Here is a 22,816-nt window from a genome sequence, read left to right as displayed (position 1 = left end):
TTATTATTACTTTTTTTTTTTTTTTTTTGGCATGGAGCTCATTGTGGGGCTTGAACTCACAATGCTGAGATCAAGAATCAGTTGCTTAACTGACTGAGCCACAAGGCACCCTAGAAAACTGTTCTTTCTTGATTAGCTTTTATCATATTCAGGTAGTAAGGATCTTCCTTGGGTGAGAAATTGATATGATAGATGTAGATCACCTTACGTTGACTAAGGAGGATTTTTGGATCCAGGTTGGACAAGTTGTATGTCAAGTACAAGCAGGATTAATTAGTAAACCACAGAAACCGAGGTTTCTTTCTTTCTTTTTTTTTTTTTTTAAGATTTTATTCATTTATTGGACAGAGAGAGATCACAAGCAGGCAGAGAGAAAGAGAAGGAAGCAGGCTCCCGGCTGAGCAGAGAGCCCAATGCGGGGCTCGATCCCAGGACCCTGGGATCATGACCTGAGCCGAAGGCAGCGGCTTAACCCACTGAGCCACCCAGGTGCCCCAGAAACCGAGGTTTCTAATGTAACTCCTGGTCACTCACCACTAATTGGGCAAATGTCGGCATTGAAGTCATAACAGAAATCACCAGAAATGAATGTAGCACTCATCAGAAATAGTGAAAAGAAGAAATTGTTTGATCATTGAGAAAATGTTGGGACACAGGTCTTACAATAAAAAGAAGTAACCCATTGATTTTGGTGTTTAGTGCTAACATTTGAAGTTTGGTGCTTTCGTTGTAGTATGCTAACAATCCAGAAATTCCATATTTAGCTAGATTATCAAATGTCCACAGATGGATTCTGCTTCTCTAATAATATGTTCTCGTTAGCCTTCTCTTTGCAAGTGCTCTGTTTCCCTGTGCAGCCCCATGGCGGTGCTCTCCATTGCTGCTCTGATCAACTGGTCCTGAGAGAAGGCATGCTGTACTTGAGCTCTCATTCCCTGCCCATGAAAAGCCGAGCAATTTATCACAGTGTACCGCAATCATAATAGTGTGAAGATGCCATGCCCCACTGTCTGGAGGGGCTGTTTGTGTGGTTGGCTTCTGGTCTGTGAAAACTGACTGCCTTGGCTAACAGGGGGCTACTGAGGTGAAAAATTGTAGTCCTCAGAATGTCTACCTGATTAACATTTTCAGGTTTTTAACAGCCAAATACATAGGATGTACAAATCTCTCAATACATTTTTCAGGTGACTGTTTATAGGAAAAATTATATTTACATTCCCAAAGCTCAATAAAACATTAATAATACATTGGACAGGAAAAATTTTGAGTTCGATTCCAGATGCAATTAGTGGAATTCCATTTTTAAAAAGTTTTTATTTAAATTACATACAATGTAATATTAGTTTCAGATGTGCAATATAGTGATTCAACATTGACATTCAACACCTGTTGTTCATCACAAGTGCACCCCTTAATCTCCCCTTACGTATTTAAACCCCCCCATCTCCCCTCTGGTAACCTTTAATTTGCTCTCTGTAGTTAAGAGTCTGTTTCCTGGTTTTCCTCTCTTCCCCCCCACATATGCTCATTTGTTTTGTCTCTTAAATTCTACATATGAGTGAAACCATGTGATATTTATCTTTCTCTGACTTATTTCATTTAGCATAGTACTATGTAACTCCATCCACATCATTTTCAATGGCAGGATTTCATTATTTTTTAGGGGTGAGTAATATTCTGTGTGTGTGTGTGTGTGTGGACACACACCACATCTTTTTATCCATTCTTCAGTCAGTGGGCATTTGGCTGTTTCCATAATTTGGCTTTTGTAGATAATGCTCCTATAAACATTGAGGTGTAGGGACACCTGGGTGGCTCAGTGGGTTAAAGCCTCTGCCTTCAGCTCAGGTCATGATCCCAGGGTTCTGGGATTGAGCCCCACATCAGGCTGTCTGCTCAGTGGTGAGCCTGCTTCTCCTCTCTCTCTCTCTGCCTGCCTCTCTGCCTACTTGTGATCTCTGTCTGTCAAATAAATAAATAAAATATTAAACAAAACAAAACAAAACACTGAGGTGTATATCCCTTTGAATTAGTATTTCTTTATTCTTTGGGTAAATACTGTGTAGTGCAATTGCATCATAGGGTAGTTCTGTTTTTAACTTTTTGAGGAACCTCTGTGCTGTTTTTCCAAGTGACTGCAGCAGTTCGCTTTCCCACCAACAGTGCAGGAGGGTTCCCCTTTCTCATATGTGGGCATTTTTGAAAGTGGATCAAATGTCAACAAAGACAGTAGAGGTGTTGGAGTAAGGATAGGTCATGCTACTCCATTCACAGCAACTGTTTGTTAACAACCACATTAACTGTTTTGAGATTGGGAAGTCGTTTTAAAGTACTCATATCCAAACATATTTTGTTGTGGGTATATAAGCATTTTACTATATTTGACTATGCTTGGGGGTTTCATGTTGTCATTATGTCATTTTTACCTTAAATATTTGCACAGAATATCTGAATTTTGGAAACAGGTCATTGATGTTAACCAGGAGATGCCTACAATTATAAGATGAAAGTTAAATAAGTTACAGAAACTAAAACTGAAGTTTGAGTTTTGAGATAAAACGTTATTATATCTAGAGTTCCCATTTCTGCGGAGCCTATGCTCTTTTGAATATCTCTGAAATTTATTTGGTATGTGAAAAAGACATCTGATATCATAAAATTTATTGATTGATATGTAAACATATAAGGAATATTTGTATAAAAATCACTAAGCTCTAACTGTCCCTAATATCTTTGTTGAAGAGACCATTAATAGTTCATGGATTTTTGCTGTTTCCTGGTTATGTATTCAGTTACTGCACATTTTCTCAACACTGGCATGATTGACATTTTAGGTTGGATAATTTTTTTGTTGTATAATGTAGGAGGTTAGCAGCTACCATGGGCTCTACTCACTGGATGCTAGTAGCATCCCCCAAGTTGTGTAATCAAACATATCTCCAGATATTGCCAAATATCCCCTGAGGCCTCAGTTAAGAACCACGAAGTCATTGTATCAGGGTCCTCCTAGAAAGCAGATGGCGTACCGCAGTGGGGTACATGAGAGGGAGTATAATGAGGGAGCAGTCTACCAAGGTATCAACAGGCATAAGGGAATTCAGTAAGGCATGATGGGGCCCCTCTGGGCTGATAAGAGTGAGGAAGATCGCTGCTCTCTGGGCCTGCGGGGCAAGGGCAGGAGTAGGTAGAGAACACAGAGCATAGAAGAGAATTCCCTGACAGGAACTGTGCTTCTGTAAAGGCCGCTCACAGTCTGGTAGGGAGATAGCTGGGAGAATAAATGAATCTCCCAGTGGTGCCTCCCATTGTTTCAAGTTCATCAGAAACCAGAGGGAAGAGGAGCCATTGATGCAATGGTTAAAGATCAGCCTTTTGAGGCCCCCAGCAAGACGGAGTAGGGTGAGGGATAGATCTGGAAAGGCAGAGAGGCTATGCAACACATGTCAGTACTAAATATTATGTTGATCATTGCCTCTGCTCCAAACTGTTACCATTATTTATAGCTTTATAATACACTGTAAGATCTTATAGACAGATTCCACCACCACTTTTCCTCCTCAGTTTCCTTCTCCTTCAAATGTTGCCTCCTGTTTATGAAAAAATCGCTATATTGGTTTTCCTAGTATTTTTTTATAGTCTTTTCTCCTGGGTTCATTCCCTGTTTTCCATAGAATAGAAGATCTATTGGTACTAAATATCCTATGCATCAGTTAGTATAGGTTAGGCAATGCCACAATAGGAAAAACCCTGCATATTTCAGTTGCTTCACACAAGGAAAGTTTATTCTTTGCTTTGCAAAGTCTGCTGTGAATCAGGTGACTCTTCGTGGCTGTGCTTCATGGGGAGGCATTTTTTTGAAAAACAGCTTATTTGAAAGTAGTGCTAGGCTGGAAGGTATTTTGTCCCAGTGGTTTGAAGATAAAGGTCTTCTATGCATTTCTGTTGTTGCTGTTGAGAAACCAGGTAGGAGTGTGATTCTTACTTCTTTGTAGATGATCTCTTTCCTATGCACAATACACCCCACCTACCCACAGTTACTTTTAAGGTTTTCAATTTTGGTGACCTGTAATTTAATTGTGATAGACTGTGTATTTCATTTAATTATCCTTTCTTGAGATACCCTCAGCTTCAGGAATCTGAGGAAGTATGTTGCACATTATTTCCAAAATGTATCAGACTTTATTTCGGGCAGTTACTTCTTCCTTACTCTTTCTATCTTGTCTTTCTGGAACTTGGATCTAACATATATTAGACTTCCTTTTATTTTTCCCAGCCTCCTGGCAGTTGTTTCATTTTCTGACTACTCTCTCTCTATTGCATTCATGGTGGCTTTTAAGAAATATCTTTATTTTCTATTCAGTCTATGTGTTCATGGATTTTCTAATTTGAATGGTAATATTTCTTATTTTTACAGCTTTTCTTTGTCAACTGTAATTAGTCACTTGCTCTAGATAATAATTTTGATATGCCTGTATATTTCTCTATTCTCTCTTTCTTGATAATTCTAACTTTTCATCTTTTGATGCCATATTGTTTATGTATAAATGTATATGTGTTTTCCTTGCTAACCCTCTGCTTGGGGTGTTTATTTCTTTGTATGTTTTGTTATTTTTTTTTTTAAGATTTTATTTATTTATTTGACAAAGAGAAAGAGATTACAAGTAGGCAGGCAGAGAGAGGTTGGGAGCAGGCTCCCTGCTGAGCAGAGAGCCCAATGCGGGGCTCAATCCCAGGACCCTGAGATCATGACCTGAGCTGAAGGCAGAGGCTTAACCCACTGAGCTATCCAGGCGCCTCTGTTTTGTTATTTTTGATTGTGATTTCCTGATACTTGAGATACTTGAGGCTCTATCTGTGGGAATTCTTGATCCATTTGGGGGTACCAGCTCCCTTCACAGTTCTTCATTTGACTTAACCACATCGTGGAGGCCATGACTTTACCTTCCTCCCCAGAGTCCACAAAACCAGAGAACTAGAGACCACCAGGGGTTGGAAGATGTTATCTGCGTGTCTTTGTTTCATGCTTTCATGTACTATTCTTTCAACATTTCTGTGAAAAAGTTTGCGGTATTTGATACTTATTTGGTACTTATTTGATAGTTTTCAAATAAAAGTTGGGGAAAGTACAATTAAATTAATTGAAAAAAAAATCAGACTAGGGGCATCTGGGTGGCTCCCGTCAGTTAAGCATCTGACTCTTGGCTTTGGCTCAGGTTATGATCTCATGGGTCCTGGGATTGAGCCCCACTTGGCTCCACACTCAGCAGGGAGTCTGTTTCAGATTCTCTCCCTCTGCCCCTCCCCCAGATCATGTGTGCTTTCTGTCTCTCAAATAAATAAATACATCTTAAAAAACAGAACAAAACAAAAACCAGAATCAGCCTGGTTCTAGGCAATCCTTAAATGAAAACAGAAGTATGGATGGCTGATTTATAAAATGGGAATAATCTTTCTTTTTAAAGAAAAGGAGCTGTTGTAGATATTAATTCTGTTCCTCTTTAATTTGTTGATTTCTGCTTTTCTTTATTTTTTCCCCTTTTTCTCTTGCTGTGTTAGAAGAGTTTGTTCTTATAAATACTTGCTTTGAATTCATATTTCACTGATTTTCATTTTTAAAAAGTCTTAAAAAAATTAAGTTACACATTTTTTTCCAGATTGAACTTTAGCTGCTGCTTATGAATTTTGTTAGTACTATAATGATTTTCATCTTTTCTAAATAGTAGTTTATTTGTAAATTTTTCAAGTGATAAAATCATAATAGTATATGCATTTAGACACTTTGGCATATGCAGATAAATATAAAAAACATAATATTTGGCATAAATAGATAAATATAAAAATATAGAAAAATATGAAAGTAAATGTCATTATTCCTGAATTCCCTCTACTTTGAGAATTACCATTGACATTCCCATGTATATCCTTCTAGTCATTTTACCACAAGGCACAAACTTAGGTATTTGTTTTAAATAAAATCAAGATCCCGTTACATATAAGGTTTTATATCCTAACTTAATCATGAGTATTTTTATATGTCATGTATTCTTTTAGAAATTGGTATTAATAACCATGTCATTTCATCATGTGCATATATTTTATTTAATCAGTCTCCTCTTCTTAGTTATCTAGATTGTTTAAATTTTCGCTATTATAGAATATGTAATAATATATGTCCTTGTACATATATCTTAGTGTAGATCTAGGGTTATTGTCTTAAAATTAATTTCCAGACATAAATTGTGGTACAAAATGCAGTAAACATTTTTTAGTCTTTTGATATATATTGTTAAGTTGTCCTGTGGAAAGGTTATCAAACTGTGCAACCACCAGCAGTCCATGTCAGAATGTGGTTTCCCCATCCAGGTGAACAGTTTAAAGTTTGTGGTTTGTGATACCACCTTGTCTTGATTTGAATTTGGTTCTAGTACTAGAACCAAATAGGTTTCCTCATGTTTGTTGGTTGTTGCTTTTTGTTTTTACAGCTCATAAATGTATTGCACTGTTGTCAAAGTAAAATGAGGGATAAGAGCCCACACTTGCCACCTTGCTCTCCAACTTCTCAGTCAGGTCATCTGCCCTATCACAAGAAGTAGGGGACCAGTCTCACTTAGCAAGCAGTTTTACATGATCAGCTCTCTGTGGTCATATGACCTACTAAAGCACTGACTAATGTTTTTCCTGAAAACAAACAAACAAAAAAAAGTAACTATCTTAGACTAATAACAAAAGAACTAATGAATATCTTAAGAGAAAAAAACCAGAAAACTGTACCACTGTTACAGCCTCTTTTTATGTTGGTGCCTATCTTTTATCATTTTGGGGGGCCTTCATCTTTTTCTAATTGGTTTATATGCTATTTTATATACAAAGGATGTTAACTCATTGTCATTATGTTGCAAAAAATGTTCAAAAAGTTTAAAAAAATTTTATGAGATACAGAACTCTTAAGTCTTTTGTAATTAAAATACTGTTTTTTAATGGTTTCTTCCTTTTTTCTTTCCTGCTTGGAGAAATCTCCTTCAATTTGTAATAAGCTAAATATTCACTGATATCTCCCTTCATTTCCTTTTTTTTTTTTTTTAAAGATTTTATTTATTCATTTGACCAAAAGAGACACAGTGAGAGAGGAAACACAAGCAGAGAAGTGGGAGAGGGAGAAGCAGGCTTCCCACTGAGCAGGGAGCCCAATGCGGGGCTTGATCCGAGGATCCTGGGATCATGACCTGAGCTAAGGCAAACTCTTAATGACTGAGCCACCCAGGTGCCCCCCTTCATTTCTTTTATGTTATCAATCTACATTTTTTAAAAAAGATTTTTATATATTTATTTGACAGAGATCACAAGTACACAGAGAGGCGGGCAGAGAGAGAGAGGGGAAGCAGGCTCCCCGCTGAGCAGAGAGCCCCATGTGGGGCTCGATCCCAGGACCCTGATATCATGAGCTGAAGGCAGAGGCTTAACTTAACCACTGAGCCACCCAGGCGCCCCCCCTTCATTTCTTTTATGTTATCAATCTACATTTAAACTTTTAATCATTCTGAAATAATTTTTAATATATGTTATGAGGCAGTGGTCTAAATTTATGTATTTCCAAAGTTAATCAATGTCCCCAAACTATTTACTTCTAAATTACCCCACAGATTTATTTATTTATTTTAAAAAAGATTTTATTTATTTATTTGACAGAGATCACAAATAGGCAGAGAAGGCAGAGAGAGAGAAAGGGAAGCAGGCTCCCTGCTGAGCAGAGAGCCCGTGATACGGGGCTCGATCCCAGGACCCTAGGATCATCACCTGAGCCGCTGAAGGCAGAGGCTTTAACTCACTGAGCCACCCAGGCGCCCCTCCCCCACTGATTTAAACTGTCACCTTTATCACACTATAAATATATTTTGGATTTCCTTCTTTGGCCCAGATTTATTTAAGAGGGTGCTTTTGGATTTCCAACCTTTAATAAAAAAAACAAAACAAAACAGAAAAACAAAAACTTGTTACTTCCAGAGACTATGGCCTGTGCAATTTCTTTATTTTGTTATTTCTTGACATTCCATTATAACCCAATAGGGACTTAAGTTTACTCAATGTTCAATATATTATATTTTTAAGATTTATTTGTTTATTTTAGAGAGAGACTGAGCACGTGGGCTGGGGGAAGAGCAAAGGGAGAGAGAGAGAGAATTAATTAATTCATTAATCCAGAAGCAGACTCCCCACGGAGTGCGGAGCCCAATGTGATATGGGGTTGATCGCACGACCCTGAAACCATGAGCTGAGCCAAAATCAAGAGTCCGACACTTAACCATCTGAGCCACCCAGGCTCCCTGATATTCAATATATTCTTACGATAAAGATATATACTATACCTACATGGTTTAAAGATATACAACTATTCATTCAATTCTATTTTTTTTTTTCGTTTAACTTATCTATGGTAATACTTCTAATTCTACCTTATTACAAAATGATTAAGTTTAATAGACTTTAAAATGTTACTTGGTACAATTTTGGGGGGGGGGGATAACATCCTAGGTTCGTTCTAACGGAATGTACCTTATTAGCACTTGGCTAGTGTTAATGATACCCACCAATCAAATTGTGGTGAAATGTATATAGTTCTTGTCTCACCGTGACTTCTCTTGGGGCAGAGTTCATGCCTTCCTTGACCTTTCTTTGCACATGATTTGTAGACAATAAACACCTTTAAAATGCCTTGAACTTTACCCAAGTTAAACTCTGCAAACTTACAAGAGGAAATTCCTGAAAACAGTAAATCGCAGAAATAGTAAAGAAAATCAGTGTGTCCTCAGTGTCAGGCTTAGGGTCATTGAGTAGAAGGTGACAGGCCTTTAGATATGCTTCAGGTCACTGTTTCTCTCCCCAGACTCACAGTTTGCCCAGCCCCATACGGTTGTCCTATAAAGAACTTAGTTTTGACAGTGGGTTGAATTTGGTGGGCCTGAGATAGGGGATTTCTATTCCTTGAGAAATAGATGTCCATCAAATCAACTGTGGTAGTATTGAAATAATCTTCTTCCCAGAATTTGGCACATTAATCCAGAAGTAGAGCCAAGAGCCCTCTCAATTCCAGGCTATAAAGATGATTGCTGATGTCTTCATCTGGCTAAGCCCTAATGGGACTTGAAAGGCACACTTTTGCTCCTTCTGTGATAAATAAATTTAAGTGTAAAATTCTTTACCCATATTAGTAACCCCAATATCCAGCTTCAGCTTTTCTTTCTAGATAAGCTGCCGTTCTTCTCTGAAGTCTTCCATCATGCTCTCAGCATGTATGAATTATCCCATTAAAGGTGCTAGATTTTCTCATTTCTCTCTAGAGACAATCTGAGTTAGTTTTTTCAGGGTCTATGAGGGTGAAAAAGTAAGCTTACTCTCTGACATCCCAGATGGTTTGCTCTCAGGGTGGAAAAAGAGAAGCCTGTCTGAGGCAATGGAAGTTTGAGGAATCTGTTGGGCTTTTCTTGGGTTGCTGAATCTGGTCATCTCTATTGAGAAGTCCCTGATTTCTTTTCTCCAGACCTTCCTGTCTTCATACCTTGCCTGGGTGAGTTTGACCCTCTCTTGCTTTCTTTAATCTTGACTCATTCTTTATTTTTCCCTCCCTTTGTCTTAGGAACTCCAGAAGAAACAAAATGGTGGTCCATGGTCCAGACTGTATAGATGTGTTTGTTTGGCCAGCCCTAGGGGGAAGCCTGTACAATTTGTGTTTAATTTAAATTAGTGGCCTATATTTAAACATTGGGAAATTTCACGTAAGAACCCAGATTCCCAACTTCTCTTATAATTTGGAAGATCTGCCCAGGTCCATATATGTGGCAAAAATGTGTTGGAGTCCTTGAAAACATTATGCTATTGGAAAGAAACCAGTTACAAAAGAACACATATTATATGGTTCCATTTCTAAGAAACGTCCATAATAGGCAAATCTATGGATTCGTGGTTGTCCAGAGCTAAGGGGGGAGGGGTTGGGGGAAATGAGGAGTCATTTCCTTGGCAGAGTTTCCTTGGCAGATGAAAATGTTCTAAAAGCTATTGTGGAAATGGCTGCATAAATCTGTGATTATACTAAAAAATCACTAGCTTGTATAATTTGCACAGTATGTGAATTATAGCTCAGTACAGGTACTAATAAGTGAATTGAAGTTAGGTAGCATATACCTACTCTAGGTGGGGTACATGAACTCTGATTTACCCCAGTCCACATCTGTATTTATTCCCCCACACCAGGGCCCAGCTGGCTTCTCTTACTTATGCTCTGTCACTTGCTTCTGTTGGCATTTGACTTTTTAGCCTCATTTAGCTCAACATTCATGAGCATTTTCCTTTTTTTAGCATCTCTCTCATCATTTCCCTTTTCTCATCCTTTTCCTCATGAAAATTACCTTTAGCTGATTATCTCAGAGCCCATCCTCTCTGGAATTCAGTACCATAGGAGAATAAAGAAAGGTATTTCCTTATCAGCAATGACATCACTATCATATATTAAACCCTATCAAACCAAACTTGGAAAAACATACAGTCTGGATTCTGGATTTATTATACGAGTGCTGCACCCGATGCCAACAGCAGAATAACAGGAAATGGTTCCTAATCCCAAGTCCTCTAAGTAGTGTCCCCCGGACAGCCCTGCAGGATGACCATGCCGGAGAAGCAGCAACCCTGGAGGCCGAGCCGGGAGAGCTGGCATTTTTAAACAGCTTGTTGACGGACCAGCTTGTGAGAAAACCAACATTACATTGAAACTCTTAGGGATACTTTAAATTGGTGGATTATATGGTTGCTTGATTAAGTTTGGGTTATGTAAACAGTGGAGTGTTTAGATTTAGGCTTGGCTGTTGGAGTCCAGGCAGCTGTTTGTACTTAAGTCCAGCAAGAAGTCTTGTTAATCAAAGAACTGACTGCATTTCTTTCTTTCTCCCACCCCCGCCCGCTGCTTTTTTGGTACCTGTGTTGTTTTTCCTCCTGTCCAAACCCTTTGGGCTCAGGACTGTCAGGAGGTGAGGCAGAGAGTTTTGAATTCTCCTCTGAGGACCAGGAACTTATTTTTTTGATTACATGGATGTGCCCCACAGATTTCCCTCACTGTGAGGTAATCACTTCATTTATCCAAGTTCTACAAAGCCTTTATTATTCGGTTAGTTCATATTTTTGAAGCTAAGTCATCAGTTTGATGCGTTTGTTGTAAAATGTGGTTTAACAGCTTGTTAGCACATTTTTTTTTTTTTTTCTTAGTGGAACCCAAAGATATTTCATGCTCGGGCAGCGGTGGATTTAAGAGCCGATGAAAAGCTGTGCGAGCTGTGTGCATTCGTCACAAAACAATGGCACGAGAACGTCGCAGAGCAGTGCACTGGGCTGGCACCAGCGGTGGCGCAGGCTTTCTTCATGAGCTTAGGTTGCTTTTTTTCTGACCGTGTCTTATAAATAACCGGTGTTGGATGATGCCTGTTGGTTTCAGGTCGTCTGGGATGCACTGGATCATTTGAGCAGTCTGAGTTCATGTGGTTTTTCTACCCTCTGAGATGATTCTATTTTATTTTGTCCACAGAGCAAGGGGGAAACTGGGACTGCTGTTCTCTGTCTTCCTCATGTGGCTTTGTAAAGTTGTCTCAGATCTAATGGGTTGGAACTGAGCACTATTGTAGAGCCTGGTGAGTGTCAGAGAGCCTTTGAAAAGTAAAAGGGGGAAAGCCACAGGCTCTTTCCACAGCCTCATCACAAATACAAACGAGGTCATTTTCCTGGGAGGCAGCAAAAGTGAACATTCTGTGTTTGACCAAAGCCAACCTCTTGGTCGAGACTCTGATAATTTGGGGATGAAGTAGAGGCACACGGTCTCCTTTGCCTAAATCCAGAGCTATCTTTGTACCAGGCTAGGTGTTTATTGGGTTATAAGATCTGCACCCCGTGAGGAGAAACCTCATAAGAATAAAACTGATGAAAATGGACTTTCTGATTTAACTAAAACGTGTTAGTTTATCAGTTTTCCCTTTTGCACTTCTATGCTGTCAAGTGCGTAAACCAAACAACAGTGAATTTTTATTTTCTTTTTAGCAGCAGTGACTTTTTTCACCATTCAAGTCAGAGCTCATATTTCCTATATATTCAAGCAATTAGGGAGTAAAGAAAAGTATCAAGAGAAAGAAGGCAAGTTTCTTCGAGTTTGAAGAAGAGGAGATCATATAAGAAAAATGAACAATGACTCTGCCTCATGATCACTCAACAATGGATGAAATTGCCATCCGTCCACATCTCCAGTGTTTCTTTGAGGCCAAGAATATAAAATAGAACTCCTATGTGAGGTGATCTTAATTTCTTAAAAGAAAGAAAGAAAAAAAGCCGTTGGTAATGGTGATGGTACTAATGTACAGAAGGATGACAAATGCTCGTCCTTCCTGGAAGGGAACTTTTGTATGAATTACTCCAAATGTCTGATTTTGTAGACAGAATGGAACACGGAAATGTGTCTAGTCTTCTCTGATTTTCCTTTTGATCTCCATGGATGCCCCTTAATCATAGATATTTCATATAAATGGAATCATACAGTTTGTGGTCTTTGTGTCTGGATTTTTTCACTTAGCCCAATGTTTTCAAGGTTCATCCATGTTGTAGCATGTATCTGAACTTCATTCCCTTTTATGGCTGAATAATATTCTGTTGTACGAATATTCTGTTTTATGTACCCACTCATCAGTCCAATGATGCACACCTGGGTTTTTCCTACCTTTCGGCTATTGTGAATAGTACTGCTGTTAATATTCATATGTAAGTTTTTGTTTGAATATCTGTTTTCAGTTCTTTTGCAGTAGAATTACTGAGTCTTATGGCAAGTGCCTAAGTTATTGAGGAACCACCAAACTTTTCACAGTGGGTCTACCACTTTACATTCCCACTAGCAAATGTGTGAGGGTTTCAGTTTCCCAACATCTTCATCGGCACTTGTGATTGCTTTATTCTAGCCATCCTAATGCCTGTGAAGTGGTATCTCATTATGGGTGCGATTTGCATTTCCCTTGTGACCACTAACATTGAACATCTTTTCATGAATCTATTGGCCATTTGTATCTTCGTTGGAGAAATGTCTATTCAAGGCCTTTGCCCTTTCCACTATTTGTGGAAGAGAATATTCTTTTCCCCTTTGAGTAGCCTCACACCCTTGTAGAAAATCAGTTGTCAATAGATGTATAGGTTTGTTTTTGCAAACTTCTTTCCATTTCATTCATCATTGTCTAATCTTATGTCAGTACCTAGAAATTCAATTTATCTTAAGTTACTTAGAAATTATTTTGAAAATTTCATGGGCTGCTGGGTGGCTCAGTCATTGAGCGTCTGCTTTCAGCTCAGGTCATGATCCCAGGGTCCCGGGATGGATCCCTGCATTGGGCTCTCTGCTCAGTGAGCCTACTTCTCCCTCTCCCTCTGCCTGCTGCTCCCCCTGCTGTGCTCTCTGTTGACTAAATAAGTAAAATCTTTAAAAAATTATTTTGAAATTTTCAAATTGGAGGGTTTTATGAGTAATACCTTTATTGTTAAACTATATTTTTCTTTCACTGACTCAGAGAATGTGACTCTCCATAGGACCATTTTATTTTCCTTTAAGTAAAGTAACTGTACCGCATATGACTGTTGTTGCTTCTATCAGTTTTTCTTGGAACATGACAAGTCTTTTTTAAATAAAAGATTCACATCTACTTTATTTTAGGCAACTTTTCTCCTATTTCTGTTCATTTTTTTGTTTGCTTTTTTCTTATTCTCTTCTTCAGAGAATTCAGTTATATCTATACGGTAAATCTCTTGTCTGTTTTTTAATTATTTTTAATCTTTTAGCTCTGTGTGATTTCTGTCCTGTATGCCCATAGTTTTTTTTTTTTTTTAAGTTGTGATTTTCTGGTATTTTTCTTGCCTGAACTGTGGCTTTCACCATTGCAATGGATCTATATTTCTTTTTTTCTTTCTTTTTTTTTTTTGAAACATATTTATAGTAACTATTTTAAAGTCCATGTCTGTTAAGTCAGACATCTGGGTCCTTTTGAGTGTAGTTTCTGCTGTCTGCTTGTTTCCTCCCTGTGCATGGGGCACATAAAAAGAAACATTCCTGTTTCTTTGAATATTTCATATTTTTATTGTTGTCAAAAACTGGGCATTTTCAATAATATATTTCAGCAGCTGAGGATATTGGCCCCCTTCCATGCTTTGTTGTTTGCTTGTTTATTTGTTCAGTGACTTGTCTGGACTATGGTAGTAAAGTCTGTTCCCCTCACTCCCAGTGGTGAAGCTTCTGGTGTGACTCCACAGAGGGCACCCCCACCTGATAGCTGCTCTCCTGGAAGGGATTGCTGTTTTGTTTTCAATGATGCCCTGGGGCAGAGATTGCACTACAACTGTATCCAGGTAGTTTTGGACCTATTTTCTTTTTTTAAAAGATTTTTATTTACTTATTTGACAGACGGAGATCACAAGTAGGCAGAAAGGCAGGCAGAGAAAGAGGAGGAAGCAGGCTCCCTGCTGAGCAGAGAGCCCGATGTGGGGCTTGATCCCAGGACCCTGGGCTCATGACCTGAGCCGAAGGCAGAGGCTTTAACCCACTGAGCCACCGAGGCACCCCTGGACCCATTTTCAGGGGTAGTTTTATGCCGGTCTTGGCAGTCTTTGAGGTTTGTTCTGACCATATGAGGGCTCTCCTCAGCTCTCTCTTTCCCAGGTTCTAGAGCTCTGGTCATCTAGCTAACCTAGCTAACCTCTAGGTTAGCTTGTTGCTCTGGAGAGCTCTCAGCCTCCTGCTAATTGTTTAGTGCCAAAATCTCTCTGTTTTGAAGAGTGTTTGGAGAGGCTTGAACTTCCCTATACTTTGTTTCAAATAACGTTAGTTTTTGTTTTTGTTTTTTGAGCAGAGCTTAGAACCTCTCTATTCTTACAACCAGCATCTCCCCCTGGGCAAAATCTCTGAGCCGCTGCTGCAGAGCAGATGGTGGGGACAGAGTCTCTTTTTCTTAGGATGGCATTCCTGGTTCATCGGCAGGGCACTAGTTAGAAGCAATAGCCTCCAATCTCCCCAGCTTCTCCTGGTCTGGAACTTTCATGCTGTGAGTGAACTGGGATGAAGGTGATTGGGGCCCCAGTAGTCTCAGGCACCTGCTGTGCCTGCACTTAAGCCTCTGTCCTGTGATTTGGTGGCTGGCGGGAGGTGACTGAATTCACCTGCAGTGTAGGCTCTGCAGTGTGAAATGGGAGGTGAGGGAATGAGAAGTGCCGATGGGCTAGCCCTGGTGCTGTGACAGACGATAGACCTTGCCTGTGAGCTGGAGTCCAGCTTCTTCGTCACATTGAACTAGGGGTGGGAAGGGAAGTAGCAGGTGATAGCTCAAATGCCACAAATTCTCATTGTTCTTACCAAGACCTGGTTGATTTTCTTAAATACATGTCTTGGTCTCCATTTGCTGTATGCCCTTAAGATAATTAAAAAAAAAAAAAATCTGTTTTTTTTTTTTTTTAAAGGGATCAGCTCCATTTTCTTTTCCCTTTATTTCTTCTTTTGTAAAAATCTTCTTTAAAAAATATTATTTCCTCCTATTATTTGAATACCTGTATCTATGCTTTGTGCCCTTCTTAATTTTTTGAAATTGCGTTTATAATCTGCTTGAGGATGGGGATCTGTTTGTCCGATTCCTGAAATAGTTTCTGTTAGGGTGTGTGTCCTTGATCTGTACTTATATTCCTTTCCTCTTTTTGCTTTGAAGTTTCTACTCATAAATTCATAGCTGGTTCTTTTCTCATTATTACTTCCCTTTGAGACAGTGAAGCTATTTTCAAATGTGTTTTGAGGATGGGCAGGAGGGTGAAAGAGCATTAGATTTCTGTTTGGATTTGTTTTCTTCAGTATCTCCTCGCTGAATCTTTTTAAGAATACTCTGTGCTGGGGAGCACATCACTGCCCATCTCCGTGTGGCTCATAGCAATGCCCACCTAGTTGCACTCCCTGTGCTTTGACCCAGGAATGACTCTCTTCTCCTTCTTGGCAGTGCCTCACCTCTGGGAGGTCCCTCAAGGTTCCCAGGACAGGTCATACACAATTAGAAATGGCATGTCTATTTCACCTTCAGCTTCACCTCTCCTGCTGTTTTTTGGTTTCAGGTTGGGTCTCTTGGGGGACATTATCTGCCTTTTCCCATGCTCAGTCCACAGACTTTGATTTCATTACTAACAAAGAATCATGAGACAGGCCTTCCAATACTGTGCCTTATTAAGCAAGAATCCTATTTCTTGATCAGTGTCTGAGGGGTTCTGTGTCCCCTTTACCAATGTTCTCCTTAGGATCCAAATATCCCTGTTTTGGTGTATATTTTCTTTGTAGTTTTCATTTCTGGTAGTATCCTTTTTCTTATTATACTGAAGATGAATTTGGCTTTTTATCTTTTCATTTTTTGTTCATTTAAGAAGTTTTTTTCTAAAGATTTTATTTATTTGAGAGAGAGAAAGAGAGCACAAGCTGGGGGAGGTGCAGAGGGGAGGGAGAGGGAGAAGAAACAAGCAGACTCCCTGTGGAACTCAAGGCAGTACTCCACCTCAGGACCCCAAGATCATGACCTGAGCTGAAGTCAGGGGCCAGTCAGACACCCTGATGATCTTTCTAACATCTTGATTTCAGTTTTAAAGTTCTCTTTTCTTGATATTTCTGCTTTCATTTATTTTTATTTTTATTTTTTTAAAGATTTTTATTTATTTATTCGATAGAGAGATCACAAGTAGGCAGAGAGGCAGGCAGAGAGAGGCAGGGAAGCAGGCTCCCCCGCTGAACAGAGAGCCCGACGCGGGGCTCGATCCCAGGACCCTGAGATCATGACCCGAGCCGAAGGCAGAGGCTTAAACCACTGAGCCACCCAGGCGCCCCTCTGCTTTCATTTTTTTATGCAATCTCTAACAGGAATGATGCAGTATTTTGTTTAATGTTTGGGATTTATATATCTGTTTCTTTTGTCTTAGACATTACTCTTAAATTGCTCAACACTTTTCCTAATGATCTTAGTGTTAGTCAGTATTAATTACTCCTCTGAAGAGGTCAGGCTTCCCGTGGTTTTCCATTATTAGTTCCCCTACCCCCACTTAAGATCTTACCCCATCTTTCATGTTTTGTTGCACTTATCTTGTATGTGTGTATGTATGTATGTATGTATGTATGTATTTAACAGTGATCACAAGTAGGCTGAGAGGCAGACAGAGGGGGAAGCAGGCTCCCTACTGAGCAGAGAGCTGGATGCGAGACTTGATCCCAGGACCCCGAGATCATGACCTGAGCTGAAGGCAGAGGCTCAACCCACTGAGCCACCCAGGCGCCCCTCATCTTGTATTTAGAATTTAGATCTGTCTTGGAGCACACTTCACAGACAGCTGTTCTGAGATTAGATTCTGCTGCAACAACTCTGCATCTTTAATTAATGTTCCCCTCCAACTCCACCAGGCTAAAGACTCATGATTATTTTAGTTGATTTTTGCATTAAAAGTTGGAATGCTTCAAATAAAGCTGTGTTCATGAAATGTGAGTACTCAGAAGCATCTGAGTGTTCACAGATGCTTCTGAGTACTAAAGATGGAGGAATTCAATCTCTATGCATTCCAGGTATATGTGTAATAACTTCCGAGACATGATGCATCTTATCTAGCTGCTTTTTCACAAAGTTTCACCTTATTGGTAGTACATGTTGAATAAATGAATAAAAAGTGAGTGAATTGCACAGGACATTTACGTCAGTAGAAATTAAGTGCTCATTTCCTACATTTCTCTGTGCTGTAGGACATAGTTTTAGGTCAGTGGTACTTATGACTGAATATTCTACAGTTTGATATATAGACCTTTAGGTGTTTTTCTTAATATTGGGTAAAATTGATAAACATTTTCTATTTTAGCTAATGGTCTTGAGCTAACTAAGGCAGATGGATGAGCAGGCAATTGGATATAAATATATATAATTTTCCATTGACGATAGACTTGGAGAAGGAAGTTTAACTGTTTGTAGGAAGGGTTACTGGAGGAGGTGATAGCATGGAAATAACTCTGAAATCAGAATTAGGTGATTTGCATTTGGGTCCTAATTCCGATATTTCCTGGTCTTACAGCCTTGGGCAAATTCTTTTATCATGCTACACTTCTGTGTTTTAATCTGCAAACTGATGAGTATCTCTGGTTCAGAGAATTATCTTAAGGATTATGTGAAAGCTACTAGTTAGAGACTGTCACTGAATGATAATTGATCCTGAACTTCTTAGAAAAGATCTAGACATATATTTGGGCATATATGATTTCAAAAACTGTAACTGTATAGTTAATTTTGTGGCATATTTTGTGGGTAGACTACTAGCTGCCAAAACGATAGATCATTCTCCTTTTCTCTCGACTAGTAGAAGCCTTGTGTTATTGAGGGTGGTAAGGTAGTCATTAAAATCCTATTACAAGCCCCACTTCAGATACAGATACAAATAAAATAAATGGTTGCTGGTGACGGGACTTCTGAAAAACAGTTGGATGAATGACACAGCTGATGCTGGGTGAGAAAATAATGCACGAAATAGACGAGAACTTGAAGAGAAAATAGAAAGATGACCTCAAAGATCTAAGAAAATACCTGAACTATAATTCTATTATATGTGTGGAATATAATTCAGGTGTGACCACAGATACATTTCCATGTTTTCAAGATCTCAGAACTCAAATTATGATTGGGTCACTTTAAGAAGAATATTCTTCTTTTAAAAGGTCATATTATTTTTTTTAAATAATCTCTACTCCCAACATGGGGCTCAAACTCAGAACCCTGAGATCAAGAGTCACATGCTCCACAGACTGACCCAGGCAGGTTGCCTCAAGGAGAATATTCTTAACATATATATATACATATATACATATATATATATTCTTAACAAATATATATTATTTCCTTTGATTAATGAAAATCCCCCACCACAAGCTTTTTTTAATATTGTAGCAATTATTTTATTGTTCAGTGTTTTGTTTTTCTCAATGTTTCTAAATTCCTTTATTGTTTTTTGAGAACATGTCTTTATATTATTTCTAAATTAAAGCAAGCTTTTAATTATACAGGATATCCGAATATTACAGGGTTTCCCTTTCTCCCTTTCATTTAGTCTCTCTTTTCTCTCTGCTCTCCTTTTTCATTCCCTCTTTCTCCTTTTTAGTTCTTATATTTCTGAATTTCTTTCTAGGTCTGCTCAGATTTTATCATTTTACCTCCTCTCTCTCCTCTCCAGGATTGTCCCATAGTTTCTTTCTGGGTTTTTTGTCCTTTAAGTATTAATTTCCCAGGAAAGGACCATAGAGGCTGTTTGCTTTCTTATATGTTTTGCATGCATTAAAATATCTTTGTTCAGCTCTCACACTCAAATGATAACAAGATTGGCTGTTGAATCCCAGATCAAAAGTCATTTAACCTTGGAGCTCGAAGGCATTGCCCCAGTGGTGTTTTTTTTTTGTTTGTTTTTTTAAATTCCGGATGTTTATTTACACTACGTGTGATCTGGATGTTTTTACATACATGGAAGCTTTTAGAATCTTTTTTTTTTCCATTGATGTGCTGAAATTTCTTGGAGATATATAAATGATATATATATCTTGGAGATATATATAAATGTGGGGATTGCTCATTTATTTTCCTGGGGACTCATTAGTCTCTCAATCTTCAGTCTTCAGTCCAAAGGAATTTCCCATTGTTTATTCAGAAATTTCCTTTTACCACTTTCTCTGTCTTACGTTTATGGGACTTATTTGTTGGCCATTGGATCGCTATATCATTTCTTTTCACCGATAACTTTTACTTTTATTTTGCTTGGTAGTCTTTGAAATTCCCTCAAGTTCTTCTATTATTTCTATTTTATAAAAAAAGAATTTTAGTCCTAAGCATTCTTTCTTGTTCTTTGATAGAGTGATTGACAGTGGATATGGGGTTTCTTGTTTGGACTGGTGAAGTTTTCTAAAATTAGATTGTGCTGATATTTGCACAACTCTGTGGGCCTAATTGAAACATTTAACTTTACACTTTCAGTGGATGATTTTTATGGTATGTGAGTATATCTCAAAGCTGTTATAGAAAAATATAGACTGTAGAGGCAGATGGGTTGAGATCCAGAAGACAGAAGACTTACTCTTGGTTAGAGTTTCACTGTAATCAGATTAAAGGACATCTCTCAGGTTAATTTTGCATTACTCTTTTCTTCCTATAAAGACCATGATTGCTGTTGATCTTAACTGGATTTCATCTGTATAATAATATTCTGTGAATTCTACACTATGTAATTTTCCCTTATGCCCTGTTCCCCTGAGTGATAGTTCTGTTGGTGATCATCAGCATTTTGGACATGAAGTTTTAAATCCCATCTTCTAGATGACCACAGTCTTTCCTAGTCTACAGTCAGATCCCAGCATCCATTTCATTATCTTTTCCATCCTCCCTTTCTGCCTGAAGTAATTTTGAGTCACTCCAGCCCACAGACCAGGGTGTCCAGCTGTGTGGACTCCTCCATGGAGTTCTTTTCCTTAGAGCTGCACACAAACTTTTCCCATAATTTAGCACCTGGAAGTCAAAATGAGCTAGACCTGGGTCTAGAAGCACAGCCACTATATCTTCTTGAGTTATAAACCTGTTGTATAATTACCCTCTATAAGTGAGCAAGTATGAAAAAAACCCTTGAGAAATGATGGGCCACTCATTGAATAATCCTTGTTTATTTAAAGAAGACATTTTAAATATTTAAATATATTTAAATATTTTGGTTAATACCTACTTTCTGTTTTATTCAGAAACATGGGGTAGGGGGCGCCTGGGTGGCTCAGTGGGTTAAAGCCTCTGCCTTCGGCTCGGGTCATGATCCCAGGGTCCTGGGATCGAGCCCCGCATCCGGCTCTCTGCTCTGCAGGGAGCCTGCTTCCTCCTCTCTCTCTGTCTGCCTCTCTGCCTAGTTTCTCTCTGTCAAATAAATTAAAAAGAAAAGAAAAGAAAAGAAACATGGGGTAGGATGCTATGGAAGAGTGAGGTTATTTTTTTTTAATATAAATAAAAATAAAAACAAGAGGAGGGAATGGATTACATACTCTTCCAGGGAGTGTGGAACCTGGGAACAGGCAAAATCAGATGTTAGATTTCCAGCCTACAGATGGCTTTGCATTTATACTTCACTATAAAGATAATGTCCCCACTTTTCTTTATGAAAATACATTGACAACAAGGCAGTTAATCCCTAAGCAAGTATTCCTTATTTATACCTTAGATATTAACTAATCAGATAGTTGCAGGGCAGAAGGGGACAAAATGAAAAGGAGCAATTATCCCAAAGATAAAGGTGTAAATTTTATCCTGTGATTTTGTGTGGCTCTTTGTGATGGTGGTTGTCATAAACTGGTTTTCCTTAACTCTGTCCTGGGCTTTCACATCTGTATGCTGATTTCTTACATTTTACTTTCTTTGGGCTAAAATTTTTTATAATATATAGAGTTGAAAAATGTAAATGATAGTAAGATGAGTCCTTGGTAGCTTTCATAGTCCCCAGGATTTTTATGGTAATTTTCTGCCTCCAAGAAACTCTGCCTGTAATTGAACCTCATGGAAGGTCTCCATCCTGGTGGAGGGTTCCTGTACTGTGAGTTCCCGGCGAGGCTGGAATCTTGGTCCTAGGCAATGAGGCAGCTGCTAGGAGCCACATTACCCCTCTCCACAAAAAGCATTACCTCATTTCTCTCTCTCTCTCTCTCTCTTTTCTTTTCCTTTTGGCTTTCTTCTTGCTGTTCTGATTGATTTGATTGATTGGTTGATAAAGGTCTTCTTTTAGTTTTCTCCCAGCAGACCAAGCCAGTCACACCTAGAGATATTAGATATTAATAGCTATTGCCTCTTGGGGGACAGTTTTTTGGGCAAAAGTGGCCAGTGATACTTTTTTTTTTATCATGAAGCCAAGGTTTATGACATATATTCAGTTTCTACTATTTAGCACAGAGTTGTAAGGAGAGACACTAGAGAACTATGAAATAGGATTTCTCTGCTTTAGATCAAAAGGAGACCCACATCCCTGACACAAGTAGAGAGCAATGGGAAGGAGAGAGAATTCAGTGCCAAATTGTGTGATAAAGGTTACTAAGAGCTGTGATTTACCATATTTGAAATATTTATCTTGACCTGATTCTTGGGCCTACCCTTTGACCACTAGCACTGTTTTAATCCTTTATATTTCATTGCAGGCCTGTCCAGCCAAAATTTTTATAGGAATCAGACAGGCACCAGATACCTGAGCTAAGGGACCTTAGAGATCTTCATTTTTCACCACAAGGTTTTTGAACTCAAAGGATAAATGTCCAATGGACAACCAATCATAGTGGGACGCTGAAGAAATTCTGCATTTCTTCATTGAAACTGACTTTTTTAACATCTACCCAAAACAGAAACATTACCATAGGTTACAGTGGTTTAGGAACTATATATATTTTTGCTGACAGAATTGGAGCTTTGTCCTCTAAGCTGCATATGTCTGGGCAACTGAAGAGTAAACATAATAAGAATGGAATTAAGCAGAGCTAATGGCAGTTGGGATGGTGATTTCTAGCTGTAATCTAATAAACTAGCATGTGTTATACTTATAGCAAAATATGTATTACATGTCCTATTGGTGTGAGACAATGGAAAAATAGACAATACTTTTTTCTGATAATTTTAATTATTAGATTAAAAGCACATGCCTAAGAATTTAGTTCAAAATAGAATGAAAAATTAGTCTCCTACCACTGCCAATCCTGAAGAAAGCC

Source organism: Mustela nigripes, unplaced genomic scaffold (genome assembly GCF_022355385.1).
Source record: "Mustela nigripes isolate SB6536 unplaced genomic scaffold, MUSNIG.SB6536 HiC_scaffold_75, whole genome shotgun sequence".
In the NCBI taxonomy this organism is placed as follows: Eukaryota; Metazoa; Chordata; class Mammalia; order Carnivora; family Mustelidae; genus Mustela; species Mustela nigripes.
This window is presented reverse-complemented; position numbering follows the sequence as displayed.